Raw genomic sequence first — 16,798 nt, forward strand, 5'->3', positions numbered from 1 at the left:
GAGGTGAAGTACTTAATGAAACGAACAGAGAGAAAGATCTAGAAGTTGATATCACACCAAACCTGTCTCCTGAAGCCCACATAAAAAGAATAACGTCTGCGGCATATGCGAGGCTGGCTAACATCAGAACAGCGTTCAGGAACCTGTGTAAGGAATCAATCAGAATCATATGTGATGTACTATCTTGTACATCACATATGTAAGACCAATCCTGATGTGATGTACAGACTTACATATGTGATGTACAATCTTGTACATCACATATGTAAGACCAATCCTGGAGTATGCGGCCCCAGTATGGAGCCCGTACCATGTCAAGTACAAGACGAAGCTGGAAAAAGTCTAAAGGTATGCCACTAGACTAGTCCCAGAACTAAGAGGCATAAGTTACGAGGAAAGGCTGCGGGAAATGCACCTTACGACACTGGAAGACAGAAGAGTAAGGGGAGACATGATCACAACCTACAAAATCCTCAGAGGAATCGACCGGGTAAACAAGGATAAACTATTTAACACTGGTAGAGAGAGAGAGAGAGAGAGAGAGAGAGAGAGAGAGAGAGAGAGAGAGAGAGAGAGAGAGAGAGAGAGAGAGAGAGAGAGAGAGAGAGAGAGAGAGAGAGAGAGAGAGAGAGAGAGAGAGAGAGAGAGAGAGAGAGAGAGAGAGAGAGAGAGAGAGAGAGAGAGAGAGAGACAGAGAGAGAGATGGAAATGTTGCTCTGAGAATTTTAAACTTCACTAATTGATTCATTTATTTCCTGGAAATTTGGCAAAAATATCTCATGTTCATGTATTGTAGAACTGCTTTCTTGTCACCTGGAAGCTTCTGGAAGATTTAGGGACCTTCAGGAAGATTTAAGGAGCATTTAGAGAATTTAAGAATTATTTGGGCAATTTAAGAATTCTGTGGGTGATTTGCAAAGCTTTTTGAAGATTTGAATATCTTTAGGAAATTCTTCTGATTTTTTTTAAAAGTTTCTGCAAGATTGAAAGTCTTCCGACACATTTCAGAAGCTTCTACAAGATTTTGGAACTTTCTGGAAGATTTAAGATGGGTTTAGAGGTTTTAAGAAGATTTAAGAAACTTGTGAAAGATTTAACAAGCTTCTGGAAGATTTAAGAAGCTTCCGGAAAATTTACGAAGCCTCTGAAAGATTTAAGAACCCTCTGAATATATATATATATATATATATATATATATATATATATATATATATATATATATATATATATATATATATATATATATATATATATATATATATATATATATATATATATATATATATATATATATATATATATATATATGTAGCTTGAGGAATATTTAAGAAACCTCTGAACATATAAGGAGCGTGTGAAAAAATAGCAATTTTTGTTTTAAATTTAAGGAGCTTCTGGAAAATTTAAGAAACCTATAGAAAATTTAATAAGCTTAGGAAAGATTTAAAGAGGCGTCTGGAATATTTAAGATGCCTATTTAAATCACAAAGAAATCACAATAACGTGATGCATCATCGTAGCTCAGTCGATTAAGGCAGCGTCTGAGATGCTCTTGGACGCATGTTCGAATCCTCATCACGGCCCTTGTGGACTTGCTCATTTATTCAAATCATGTTGATGGACACTGGGTATAGGGAAAGGCAGATAGGTCAGTGTCTACAACGTTCATAAAAAAATCATCATAGAGCTGTGTGATGATTCTCACACCGTTCTCTTATCTTACAACGTCGCATTTTTAACGAAACTGAGCAATCGCACTTTGGAAGGATATAACCTACATAAACCTCTCTCTCTACCTCTCTCCCTCTCTCCCTCCCTCCCTCCGTCTCTCCCTCTCTCCCTCCCTCCCTCTATCTCTCCCTCCCTCCCTCCCTCCCTCCCTGCCTCCCTCCCTGCCTCCCTCCCTCCCTCCCTCCCTCCCTCTCTCTCTCTCTCTCTCTCTCTCTCTCTCTCTCTCTCTCTCTCTCTCTCTCTCTCTCTCTCTCTCTCTCTCTCTCTCTCTCTCTCTCTCTCTCTCTCTCTCTCTCTCTCTCTCCAAGTTGGGGGGTCAGATGCTTGGAGCTAACCTCACCAAACATTGCAGGGTGACTGGCCTTTCTCTGGAAAGTGTCATAAGAGGTTTGGGGGTCGAATCTCTTTGAAATAGCAAACTAGGCTTGTTTCGTCTCTCACTAAGTACCACACTCCATCCTCACTACGATTCCTCGAACATATTATTATTATGTACTTGTTGTCCTTTATTTATTGTAACAGACAATGGTAATAGAAATGAAGGGAAAATGGTGAAGGGTAGAGAATAGATCAAGCCTATTGGTCCATATTTCTTGATGCTTCTATATTGGTGCGGAGTCTTGAAGTGGTTAAAATATAGTTGTGCATTAATTGGCTGTTGATTGCTGGTGTCGACTTCTTAATGTGTAGTGCCTCGCAGATATCTAGCCGCCTGCTATCGCTGTATCTATCGATGATTTCCGTGTTTTTTGTTAAGACTTCTCTGGTGATGGTCTGGTTGTGGGAAGAGATTATATGTTCCTTAATGGAGCCCTGTTGCTTATGCATCGTTAATCGCCTGGAAAGAGATGTTGTTGCCTTGCTTATATACTGAATTCTTTGAGGCTTACAGTCCCCAAGTGGGCATTTGAAGGCATAGACGACACTGGTCTCTTTTATAGCGTTCTGCTTTGTGTCTGGAGAGTTTCTCATGAGTAGATTGGCCGTTTTCTTGGTTTTATAATAGATCGTCAATTGTATCTTCTGATTTTTGTCTGTAGGGACAACCTTTCTATTAACAATATCTTTCAGGACCCTTTCCTCCGTTTTATGAGCTGTGGAAAAGAAGTTCCTGTAAAATAGTCTAATAGTGGGTACAGGTGTTGTGTTAGTTGTCTCTTCAGAGGTTGCATGGTGTTTCACCTTCCTTCTTATGATGTCTTGAACGAAACCATTGGAGTAGCTGTTGTTGAGTAGGACCTGCCTTCCCCTACAGAGTTCTTCGTCGACTTGCTTCCATCCTGAGCTGTGGCTGAGAGCACGGTCGACATAAGCGTTAACGACACTCCTCTTGTACCTGTCAGGGCAGTCGCTGTTGGCATTTAGGCACATTCCTATGTTTGTTTCCTTAGTGTAGACTGCAGTGAGGAAACCTCCGCTCCTTTCCATGACTGTTACATCTAGAAAGGGCAGCTTCCCATCCTTCTCCATCTCGTAAGTCAAACGCAACACAGAATTCTGCTCAAATGCCTTCTTCAGCTCCTGCAGATGTCTGATATCAGGTACCTGTGTAAAAATGTCATCAACATACCTGCAGTATATGGCCGGTTTCAAGTTCATGTCGACTAAGACCTTTTGTTCGATGGTACCCATGTAGAAGTTCGCAAACAGGACACCTAGGGGAGAACCCATGGCGACCCCATCTACCTGCTTATACATGTGCCCATCCTCATATAAATATATATATATATATATATATATATATATATATATATATATATATATATATATATATATATATATATATATATAAATATATATATATATATATATATATATATATATATATATATATATATATATATATATATATATGTATATATATATATATATATATATATATATATATATATATATATATATATATATATATATATATATATATATATATATATATATATATATATATATATACATGCATATATATATATATATATATTATATAATGTATATATATATATATTATATAATGTATATATATATATATATATATATATATATATATATATATATATATATATATATATATATATATATATATATATATATATATATATATATATAATGTCGTACCTAGTAGCCAGAACGCACTTCTCGTCCTACAATGCAAGGCCCTGTTACGGCCCTCTCGGGTCGCAACCGGGTTCTTTCTCAGATGTTGTTAGAGATAGGGAATCCGGCCCCAAGCTAGTAGTGGCTTTCAAGGGATGTGATCCGTAACGCAATTAAATTAAAGGGGGAAGGGAAATAAAGTCAAAAACTTAATAATATAATTACCACCACCAATAAATATATATAAGAAGATTACACGGGGGGTATAAACACTATAATACACGATGTAGTCTTCCTCTGAAGACCCTGGACGTTCACGGTGCCAAGCTCTTGGTGCTCTCGTGGCCTCACGACGGATCCTTCGAGAATCTTGAGTCTACCCCAGCCACAGGCCAGCCAAAACACAGTTCCACTGGGGGCACCGTCGTGGAGGCCATCAACCACAAGTCCAGCAGATAGCTGGCAGGTTCCAAATCAGCGACGCTGGTTAGGCCACTCCAAGAGTGATACTAGGGTCGCGCCCTAGTCAGGAGCCTCGTGTGATACCACAGATCACTCTCCTTTCCACAACACCCCAGTGGTTAAGCGTCTCCACCAGTCAGTCCCAGGTATTACAATCCTTCAACTGCCGCTTCACAGGCAGGGTAACACCACAGTGTTCATCCGGGGGGACGACTCACATCTGCTGCAGCAAACACCTGGTGACGAGACGGCTGCCTTGGGTAGACTGACTCAACTTCCATTACAGCAGTCCCAGGTCGACTCTGTAAGCAGACACGTCATCAATAATAGAGACACACTAGAGCACCTCACTTACAGGCTTAGACACAAACGCCCGACGTATCCATTCCATAGATGGCGTTGCTGTCTAAGCTCCACCTCACCAGAGGTCAGCAGCGGCTGTGTTACGAGCTAATAATAAGCTAATCTGGAAACTAGCCCTCGTGGCCAGTACACCTCGTCCTCACCAGGTGTCGTCGTCCATTTGGAGGGGGTTTCGGGAGCTGACCCACAGATGGCGTGGTCGTCACTGCTCCAGGCTCGGACGCTGGATTCGGGTCCGTAACACCTCCCCACCAAAAATAATTTGGTTTGGGGTTCTATAAAAGAAAAGACAAACCAAATTAGTACGTGGATACAACTCCACACAGATTCACGTACACTATTAACTGGAATGGTGAGGCTGTCTTGTCCACAGAACTGTACTACTGGGGAACTCTGGCACAAAGGAAACTTTAAGATGGAAGACGATAATCTGCCTGATGTAATCTTCCACCTCTCCACTGTGATGTCAAGCAGGGGGCATAATCTCACCTCTCTCGAGTAAGGATTGTGTAGACACGATCTGTGGTGAATCGACACTTCCCTGTGTCATGACACCGATGATGGCTGGTTACGAACGGCATTTCTGGTACCATTCCAACAGTCCTTCAGGGAGACGGGAACCTGGAATACAGGGGTCTGATTATTTAGAGTGACAGCGACAGTCAAATCAGTACTCACAGCATACGCCTCTACTAGGCTCACACCTAGTTCCAACAGGGCTGCTCGTACATCGAGGATGGCATTCGCTCTGCCACCGTCAGGTCGACCAACGTTCCGTATAACGCTGCATTTAGGCTCAGCAATCACGCGGGAGGTGTCAACCTGTCGGAAACAGTCACTCATAATATCACGTCTCGTACCTCCTGTAAATACCATCACCTTCCAGGTCCCTCCTTTGACTGCAACACTTTCAGTGCAAATCTCCAATCCCTGGGATCTCTTCGCGATGTTCATGGGAGCCATCATCTGTCGGATCGTCCACTGGTCCTTACTGAGAACACATATGAGAACAAAACAAAACACCGCTAAGAAACATTTGGCTAACTTAGGGATAAGCTTCCTGAGCCTGTCATGTCCATAGCCGGCAATATCCACTAGCCTGGTTTGGACCAAAGAGGGCACTAGACCTTTCGAACATACCTCACATACCTCTGACGTCTGGGGAATCTCTGGCCGGTTCTGTGAACGCTGTACCTTGCCATACCGCAAGTACACATCCGCCTTCGCTCCAGACTCTTTAGTATCCGTGGGTACTTGCACACGAGGCCTCTCTTCTTGCTCAGTTGCTTCTGCCTCCTTAACCGCATGTTCCTTATCAGGAGAAGAATCGGGAGACTCTGCTAGAATGCTGTAGACTCTGTCGTCAATCTGTAGGTGAGAGGAAGGATTAAACATATTATCTATTTCCAGGTCTGTCTGTACCTGGACATTACCGCTGCCTGTTGTTACTTCAGACCTTGCTGTTCCGGCTGACTCGTCCGCAACCTTGGGAAGATTGTTGCTCCAATCTGTCACCAAGTCGTTGGCTAGTACTACGTCAATCCCAGCTATAGGGAGGGTATCGACTACTGCCAACGCACATGTGCCGCTGAAGTAAGGCGAGTCGAGATGTACCAGCACAAAGGGGGCGACATACTGCGTCCTAGGAATCCAACCAGGACAACCTGTTGTCTCCCGTCCACACTTATTCCCTCGGGTAACGAGTTTTTCACGATCAGGGACTGGGCTGCTCCACTATCTCTGAGCACTACAACTGCTCTACCAGTATGATCACTCGATACATACCCGCCTGAAGTGTGAGGGGCGAACAAACTTGGTTCTTCCTGAGTAGTCGCAGACTGGTTTCCTGCTGGTGATGTTGCACAACTCATTAACATCACCTCCCTACGTGCGCCGCTACCTCTTCTGCCTCGGCACATAGCAGCTACATGCCCTTTCTGCCCACAAGTCCAGCACACCACATTCCTCCTCGGACTCCAGTGTTTCGGACTGCTAGGACTCGTCCTTCGAGGGCTACTTGGGGGCGTCTTCTTAGCGCTTTGTGGGACGGCGGTCTCTTCTTCGTCATGAGGTTTGTCAAACCGGCGTTGGTAATGCCTCGGGACATACTTAGCAGAAGGCCTGTGCGTCAAGATGTATTCCTCAGCCATGGTGGCTGCCGCACTCAAGGTCTCTACCTGCTGTTCCTCCAAGTACGTCTTCAGGTCTCCAGATAAACAATCCTTGAAGTTCTCTAACAGTATGAGCTGCTCGAGGTCTTCTTTGGTCTCCACCTTCCGAGAGGCACACCATTCCTGGAAAAGTCGCTCCTTGATTGTGGCGAATTCGGTGAAAGTGTGCTCTGAGGTCTTCTTCAGGTTCCTGAACTTCTGCCTGTAAGCCTCAGGTACCAATTGGTACGCCATGAGCACGACCTTCTTCACCTTGTCATAATCGCCGGAGTCGTCAAGGGATAACGTGGAGTAGGCGATTTGGGCCTTCCCAGTCAAGACGGACTGTATCATGATGGCCCAATTCTCCCTTGGCCACTCCAAAGAGGCAGCGACTTTCTCGAAGGCTGCGAAGAACTTCGAAACTTCCTTCTCGTAGAACTTCGGGACGATTTTGATGTTCCTTACCGGATCGAAACTACTGGTTTCCGTCGTTAGCCTCCGACCACCTAACCGCAATACTTCTAGTTCATGTTGTCTCTCTCTTCCCTCTCTGTCTCGTCGTTCTTGCCTGTCTCGTTCTTCTCTCTCTCCTTTCTCTTCTCTTTCTCGTTCTTCTCTTTCTCTTTCTCGTTCTTCTCTCTCTCGTTTCTCTTCTCTTTCTCGTTCTTCTCTTTCTGTTTCTCGTTTCTCTTCTCTTTCTGCCTTCCTTTCTTCTAATTCTAAACGCTTCATCTCTAATTCTTTATCTTGTCTCTCTCTTTCCATTTCTAATTTCTTCCATTCTATCTCACGATTTATCTCTAAGGCATGCATTTTGACTGTGAGACAGCTAATATTCAGCTCACCTGCATCACTGTCAATGTCACTGCCTTTATCTTCCTTTTCAGTGGAAGCTACTTCCTCACTTTCTTTTGTACTTGGTACCTCACCTTCCTGCTTTTCTTCGGCCTTCAAATGCCGGTGAACCTTTGACAAGATCTCCACACGGGAATCACTGGCACGGATCTTGATCTCCAGGTAGGCACTCGCCAGTACGAGTTCCTGTTTGCTCAGATATTTTAATCTGGCAAGACAGTCCTCTCTGTTCAGAAAAGCCTGAACATCATCCAGATCATCGATGGTAGCTTTTTCTGCCATTGTCACAGATGGAACACTTAGCACTTAACACACCGCTCCACTTTAGCTCTTAACGCACCGAGCACTGTTCTACGTCAATATTGCACTTTACCGCACCGAACACTGCACTTGCCAATATTGCACGTAATTACACCGGGCACCGCGCTACACAATATTGCACTTAATCACAGCGAGCACTTCGCCCTACAATATTGCACTGAATCACTCTGAGCACCGCACTACACAATATTGCACTCAATCACAGCGAGCACAGCACTGCACAATATTGCACTAAGTCACTCCGAGCACCGCACAGGACGTATAACGTCCTAATAGTCACACACAGGGGGAATTATTTACAGGGATTACGCCACTTCACCACCTCTGTCAAACATACTTGACAAGGGGTCGGATCCTGCTGGGGATGCCAATTTTGTTACGGCCCTCTCGGGTCGCAACCGGGTTCTTTCTCAGATGTTGTTAGAGATAGGGTATCCGGCCCCAAGCTAGTAGTGGCTTTCAAGGGATGTGATCCGTAACGCAAGTAAATTAAAGGGGGAAGGGAAATAAAGTCAAAAACTTAATAATATAATTACCACCACCAATAAATATATATAAGAAGATTACACGGGGGGGGGGGTATAAACACCATAATACACGATGTAGTCTTTCTCTGAAGACCCTGGACGTTCACGGTGCCAAGTTCTTGGTGCTCTCGTGGCCTCACGACGGATCCTTCGAGAATCTTGAGTCTACCCCGGCCACAGGCCAGCCAAAACACAGTTCCACTGGGGGCACCGTCGTGGAGGCCGTCAACCACAAGTCCAGCAGATAGCTGGCAGGTTCCAAATCAGCGACGCTGGTTAGGCCACTCCACGAGCGATACTAGGGTCGCGCCCTAGTCAGGAGCCTCGTGTGATACCACAGATCACTCTCCTTTCCACAACACCCCAGTGGTTAAGCGTCTCCACCAATCAGTCCCGGGTATGACAATCCTTCAACTGCCGCTTCACAGGCAGGGTAACACCACAGTGTTCATCCGGGGGAACGACTCACATCTGCTACAGCAAACACCTGGTGACGAGACGGCTGCCTTGGGTAGACTGACTCAACTTCCATTACAGCAGTCCCAGGTCGACTCTGTAAGCAGACATGCCATCAATAATAGAGACACACTAGAGCACCTCACTTACAGGCTTAGACACAAACGCCCGACGTATCCATTCCATAGATGGCGTTGCTGTCTAAGCTCCACCTCACCAGAGGTCAGCAGCGGCTGTGGTACGAGCTAATCAGGACTGGAAACTAGCCCTCGTGGCCAGTACACCTTGTCCTCACCAGGTGTCGTCGTCCATTTGGAGGGGGTTTCGGGAGCTGACCCACAGATGGCGTGGTCGTCACTGCTCCAGGCTCGGACGCTGGATTCGGGTCCGTAACAGGCCCAATTTGCCTAATAAGCTAAGTTTTAATGAATTAATATATTTTCTCTATTTTTTTTCCTATGAAATGATAAAGCTACCCATTTCATTATGTATGAGGTCAATTTTTTTTTATTGGAATTAAAATTAACGTAGATATATGACCGAACCTAACCAACCCTACCTAACCTAACCTATCTTTATAGGTTAGGTTAGGTTAGGTAGCCGAAAAAGTTAGGTTAGGTTAGGTTAGGTAGGTTAGGTAGTCGAAAACAATTAATTCATGAAAACTTGGCTTATTAGGCAAATCGGGCATTGCATGGTAGGCATAGAAGTGCGTTCTGGCTACTAGGTACGACATATATATATATATATATATATATATATATATATATTTATATATATATATATATATATATACATATATATATACATATATATATATACATATATATATATATATATATATATATATATATATATATATATATATATATATATATATATATATATATTTTTTTTTTTTTTTTTTTTGAAGGGTACAAATGTATATTTATATGTATATGATGTCCATGGTGATATATGAGTTGATAGCGACCCCTGAATCATCACTTTGATGAGGTGATTCCGTGTGACGATCCTATTGAGTACCTCTCGTTGTAAACTGTCCCTGTGACGAGGTGGTCTCATGTGGGATATGATCCTCGTCAAGCGCCTTCGGTCATTGTCTGGGCGGGAAATTGAGGGTGAGAGGATTTTCAGAGAGGGAGGGAGGAAAGGAGAGACGGAGGGAGGGAGGGAGGGAGGGAGAGGGTTTCAAAGAGAGGTTGGGAGAGTGGGGAGAGGAGAGGGAGTGACTGATATTAACTTGCAGGAGCAGTAACTCGAGGTCTTGAAGTAGAACACCATCTGCGGTGGGAAGATATGACGAAAAGGCTAAGCTGGAATTGCGTGAGTGAGTGAGTGAGTGAGTGAGTGAGTGAGTGAGTGAGTGAGTGATTGAGTGAGTGAGTGAGTGTGTGAGTGAGTGAGTGAAAGATAATCCTGTTAAATAGCTGACAGACACGGAATCTTGGACCAACTTTTAATCAACTTTAGCCATCAAGTAATATTACCTGTCAACTCTTTTTGACTTCAGATGGTAAGCCAGGCCCACCTGTGTATGATACGTCCTCTTCCCCCTCCTATCCCCTTTCCCTTCCAAGAATCCTTCTCAACTAATTTCAGCCTGACAACCGGTTAGTTTACCTCTTGTAACGACGCGGTGGTGGTGGAGCATGCTAACTACTCCTTAATTTCTTCTCACCACGACGATCAGTTACTACCAAGTCTCTCCTATACGTAATGCCATTGGTCAGGACGGTCATTTCACACCATTCCTTACACCTGATATCCCTGTTCACCTATCTGTAAATAGGTACCAAGGACATAGACTGCTGTTGTGTGCTCTGCATCATGGGACTCGACGCAGGTATTCTGAGAGGTTGCCGTCTTGCACCAACCCCGGAGCTGGTCGCTTTCACCCAGGTGTTACCTGGTTAAAGATGTGTTTCGAGGATTCTCTTGACACATAACTCAGGTGTGTTCGTCTCATAATGTGCATAGATCACCTGGGCGAGCTCACCTGGCCTGGCCCAGGTGCAGTCTGTCACCTAATTCCTCACTGGTCCAAAGAATCGCGCAACACGGACGAGGAACATCCTATATTACCTAAGGAGACTCCAATAATACATTATGATTTGAATAAAAGCTGACATTACAGTAAGCACTATTTAATAAATGTACATGGGAAGTGGAGAGTTTAATTACTTAAAACAGATGAGAGAGTTACAGAAAGTTGAAAGCCCCGTAACATCAGCCAGCCAGCCAGCCAGCCAACCAGGCAGCTAGCCAGCCAGCCTGACAGTCAGCCAAAAAGCTAGTCACCCAGCCAATCATAACGGTAGTCAACAGCGGGCAGTGAGCCCTGTAGTCATCCTGTCGAGTAAAGTTTACCGGTGGTGTTCACGCCTGGAGGGGCCTCCTGACACACCAATGAGCGTGTGGCCGCCTGGAGCCTTGCTATCACCAGCGTCGCACACACCACATTATCTTTTGCGAGCTACGACATCCGGAAACCATTTCCTTGGCTGGGGGCCGGACGCAGGAAGACTTTGCCTGTGGTTTCTGCTCTTTCCGTTGTTCTTGGTGACACATCTCATTCGTTTCGCTGTCCTTGGCGACACGTCTCATTCTTGGCGCTGTCCTTGACGACACGTATCATTCGTGGTACTGTCCTTGGCGACACGTCTTTTTCTTCTTGAGAGTAAGTGCAGTTTGCATTAAGGCTTCACCCTCACGAAGCACCAGGTCAGATGTTGGAAGACGCGTTGACGTTGAGGAGGATAAGAATGTCAAAAGTGCTAGTTGCGTCGGGCTGCAGATAGAGGAGTGGCGACTAAAACAGAGGCAGATGTTAGAGAGAGACCCGCCGCACCATAGGGCGGGGTGTCGAGTTCACGGCGGCAGCTGATCCATGGCGTAGAGTTGTGCGCAAAATGTCTACTAATATTTCTCGGAACTTGTATATCGGAAAGTGCAAGGAGTACGCTTCCCAAATCACCCATGTGTCAAATGAGAGCCGGCCACCAGGCGGCACTTTCGGCTGAGACCTCCGGCACCCTATAAACAAACCCCTTCACCCACAACACCCAGATAGTGGAAGAGCGTCACGGGATCGGAAGCACCCGGGCATCCCGATGAGGGCCCAACACCTGACTCTCACAGGTCACGACCCCGGCAGCCGGGAGTGGGTTTTCCCCAGACCGGGGCAACGAAGGAGGGGGAACCGCAGGGGGATGCAGACGCAGCATCGACCTCGCCACTGGGCACTGGAGCCGAGCCCCCGCCCTCCCCCGGGCTTATATCTGTCCTCAGCACCACGACGAGGTCCCCGATCATCAGGGGATACCCCCCCCCCCCACTGTGGGGATCCAACAGCAGGAGGCGCAGAGGGGGCACAGGAAGCAACTCGGAGCCCCCAGAGCCCCATCATCGACGGCGGGGGATGCCAGAGCACTATACTTCCCCACCACCTCCCAAGGCACACCACGAAGGGGAGATACACTCCTAGCCCACCTTGAATGCTTCGAGACAGGCCACACCAAACCACTCCCATCAGGCCCCACCACAGGCACGGCCAGGCCCCACCACAGGCACGGCCAGGCCCCACCACAGGCACGGCCAGGCCCCACCACAGGCACGGCCAGGCCCCACCACAGGCACGGCCAGGCCCCACCACAGGCACGGCCAGGCCCCACCACAGGCACGGCCAGGCCCCACCACAGGCACGGCCAGGCCCCACCACAGGCACGGCCAGGCCCCACCACAGGCACGGCCAGGCCCCACCACAGGCACGGCCAGGCCCCACCACAGGCACGGCCAGGCCCCACCACAGGCACGGCCAGGCCCCACCACAGGCACGGCCAGGCCCCACCACAGGCACGGCCACCATCTTCACATCCACATGGGGCACACCCTCACCGTCCAAAGAGTCCACAGAGGCCACATCGCCCGCAGAGTTCACATAATCCAGGGAAACAGCCTCAGAACACCGGCACGCACGTTTCTGCAAAGGGATGGAAGCAGCAGAACTACAGTCGCCAGCACACACAGGCATGGCAGGCATCTCAGTCGGCCAACGCACCCCTTCCAAAACAGCACAACCAGCATCTCCGGGAGCCGGGACCACATCCACAGGTGGGGGCGGGACATGGACCTCAATTAGGACAACCTCCACTACACGCAGCGTAAGCGACAGCCAGACACCCACACACACCGGCTCAAGAACCTCTAGGGCCACAGCAGTTACCAGACGTGTTGCACAGGCCATCTAACTCGCCTCAACAGGCAGATCAGCAGACAGGCAATCAGGGGCCTCAGGCACAGTAGCCACTCCGTCATCAGAACCGCCCGAACTCAATTGAGGCGGAAAATCCTCCGCACGAAAAATATGCACCCTGCCAGTTGCTCGCACGTCGCATACCCGACCACTTGGGCTGGGCGGTAGAGCGACGGTCTCGCTTCCTGCAGGTCGGCGTTCAATACCCGACCGTCCAAGTGGTTGGGGAACATTTCTTGCCCCCCCCCTCCCCGTCCCATCCCAAATCCTTATCCTGACCTCTTTCCTAGTGCTATATAGTCGTAATGGCTTGGCACTTTCCCCTGATAACTCCCTCCCACGTCGCATGCTGCAGCCAGATGACCCTTGTGACCACACCAACAACAGGTGCGCGGTTGCCTCCGATACAGGCAGCGGAGCGTGTAACCCCAACACAGACATCGACGACGGTACACTACACTTCAGCGAGATCGTCAGAGAGCGGGAGCCGTCAAGCATACCTGCACAGTGCCCGGCATGGACCTTGTTCCAACGAACACTTAACACAGTCCCAAACCGTTCAAAACAGGAGGTTAAAAGTTCGTCCTGAAATTCGAGGGGACACCATGCACCGCCACATACGTCAAGGCGACACTAAGATTCACCACTTTATCAGAACCAGCGGTATCAGGGAGAGGGTAAACACGCCCCTCACACCGCTCGAGAAACGCCTATAGGCGGCACTTTCAGGCGCCCACTAAATCCGACAGCTACACATGTAGCACGTCCACCAGGGCGACACCAACCAACGGATAGTCCACCGGCACCGTAAATGCCAGACCAGCCGACAATATCCTCTTCACTGGCCAATCCAAACGTCACCCTGTCAGTGGCAAACCACCACTAGCAGGGCGAACCAGCAATCGTCCAACGTAAACACAAGCCAGGCGGCGACACGTATCATTCGTGACGCTGTCCTTGGCGACTCCTACCATTCATGGCCTTGTCCATGCGACACGACAGAAGCTTGGCAGCATGTCTTACTGTGACTTGAATTTGTCCACAGATTACACATGGCCACGAATGGCGGCCATACACATGGTCGTGTCCTTGAATGGAAGGTCACACACATAAGGTCATGTCCTCGATAGTGGTCTGTAGGATCATGTTGTACAGTAGTCTACGTTCTAGACATAAAAACGGTGATCCTGGGTTCGACTCCCGGGCGGGACAGAAATGGTTTGGGACGTTTCATTTCAGCTGCTGCTTCAGTTCACCAATCATGAAACAGGTACACGTGAACTAGGCAACTGTTGTGGGGGGTTGTATCTTGTGGAAGGTGAGTAGTTCATCTTCAGGTGCTCAACCACTTGGGCTGGAAGGTAGAGCGACGGTCTCCCTTCATGCAGATCGGCGTTCAATCCCCGACTGTCCATAAGTGGTTGGCCTCCATTCCTTCCCTCCCCCCCCCCCCGTCCCATCCCAAATCCTTATCTTGATCCACTTCCAAGTGCTATATAGTCGTAATGATTTGGTGATTTCTCCTGATAATTACCTCCTTCCCACACCTGTCACTTCTAATAACAACCTTCCATCCACACCTGTCACTACGATCTACCAACCTATCCCTGGCACCTGCTTCTCTTCCCTCTCCCTTTCTGTCCCATTTCCCTCCCTCCTTTCCCATCACCCTGCACTAATGACGTTGATCGACAATAATTTATTCAGAGAATGTTACCCTCGCGAGAGGGGACCAATTTAGCTGCCTATCTAGGTCCCTATTATCGATAGGCGTCCACAATATTGACACTGTGTTCATTATATGGGGAATTTCACCCCTGGTGCGCGACACAAGAATTTGGAGTTTGGTGTTATCTGTCTCTCGGCCTGTCTCTATGTCTATCTGTCTGTCTCTGGCTCTGTCTGCCTGCCTGCCTGCCTGCCTGCCTGTCTGTCTGTCTGCCTGTCTGTCTGTCTGTCTGCAACCCGTTCTCACACAAGACAGTACATATATGACTAGTGCTTAAAGTCAATATGTGGAATGTGATTTAGTACATATGTGATATATTCCCAGTTAACTTTTTTACCAAGGCTCAAACTCTTCCTCACGTACCAATTTACGTCTCACAGTACTCGTCCATCAACGTAGATAGCTGAATAGTCGTGATTGGTTCAATTATAACGAAAATTGTAGTTTTCAGGTCCCACATGGGTTGTGAAATTCACCTACTATTGTCCATGCTCTTATAATATTACAGATCAGCTACATCCTATTGAAGGCTCGTAGTTTTGTTTTGAGAAATATTAGTTGTTCTTAGTAAATTATAATAAGCACAATAAATTATTACATAGAATAAGTGCTTCACCAATCAATATTATATACTATAGTTTGTGCTTTAGAAATCTTTAAAGAATGTTTTGTAGGAACGCTAACAGAAAACGATGTTATGTTGGAATGTATATAGGGTAAACTACTGCAAACAGGATGGTATGGTGTGGATTATTGGAAACTATAGGATTAGTATAGGGTCCACTACCACCTGTTAGGTGGGTAAGGGGTCCAATAACACCCGCAGGATGAGTATGGGGGTCACATCCACCCACAGGAATGGTATGGGGATCACTTCCACCCACAGGAAGGGTATGGGATCCAATACCATCCACTGGATGTGTATTGCGTCCACTACCACCGACAGGATGGGTATGGGCTCACAACCACCCACAGGATAGGTATGGGGTCCAATACCACCCACAGGATGAGTATGGGGTCCACTATAACCCACAGGATGGGTATGGGGCTCCAACCACCCACAGAATAAGTATGGGGTACAATAACACCCACTGGATATGTATGGCATCCATTGCCCCCACAGGATGACTATAGGGTACAGTATCGCCCACAGGATTAGTATATAGGGTTCACTGCCGCCCACAGAGTCGGTATGGAGTCCACCGCCACCCACAGGGTCGGTATGGGGTCCACTACCGCCCACTGGGTCGCTATGAAGTCAACTACCGTCCACAGGGTCGGTAGGGGTCCACTACCGCCCACAGGGTCGGCAGGGGGTCCACTGCCACCCACTGGGTCGGTAGGGGGTCCACTGCCGCCCACAGGATCGATAGGGGGTCCACTGCCGCCCACAGGGTCGATATGGGGGGGGTCCACTACCGCCCACAGGATCGATAGGGGGTCCACTGCCGCCCACAGGGTCGGTAGGGGGTCCACTGCCGCCCACACGTTCGGTAGGGGTCCACTGCCGCCCACAGGGTCGGTAGGGGGTCCACTGCCGCCCACAGGATCGATAGGGGGTCCACTGCCGCCCACAGGGTCGATAGGGGGTCCCTTACCGCCCACAGGGTCTCTATGAAGTCAACTACCGCCCATAGTGTTTGTATAGTGTCCACTATCGCCCATAGTGTTATTATGGGGTCCACTACCCCTCATAGGGTCGGTATGGGGGTCCATTACTACCCACAGGGTGTGTCTGGGGTCTATTTTGGCAATACTGCTTTTCCAATCTCATTTGTTGTTCAATGTAAAATATTTGTTGCTCGACTTGCAACAATTTATATATATATATATATATATAGTATAGTGCCTTTGC

This window comes from Procambarus clarkii, chromosome 4 (assembly GCF_040958095.1).
Source record: "Procambarus clarkii isolate CNS0578487 chromosome 4, FALCON_Pclarkii_2.0, whole genome shotgun sequence".
NCBI lineage: Eukaryota > Metazoa > Arthropoda > Malacostraca > Decapoda > Cambaridae > Procambarus > Procambarus clarkii.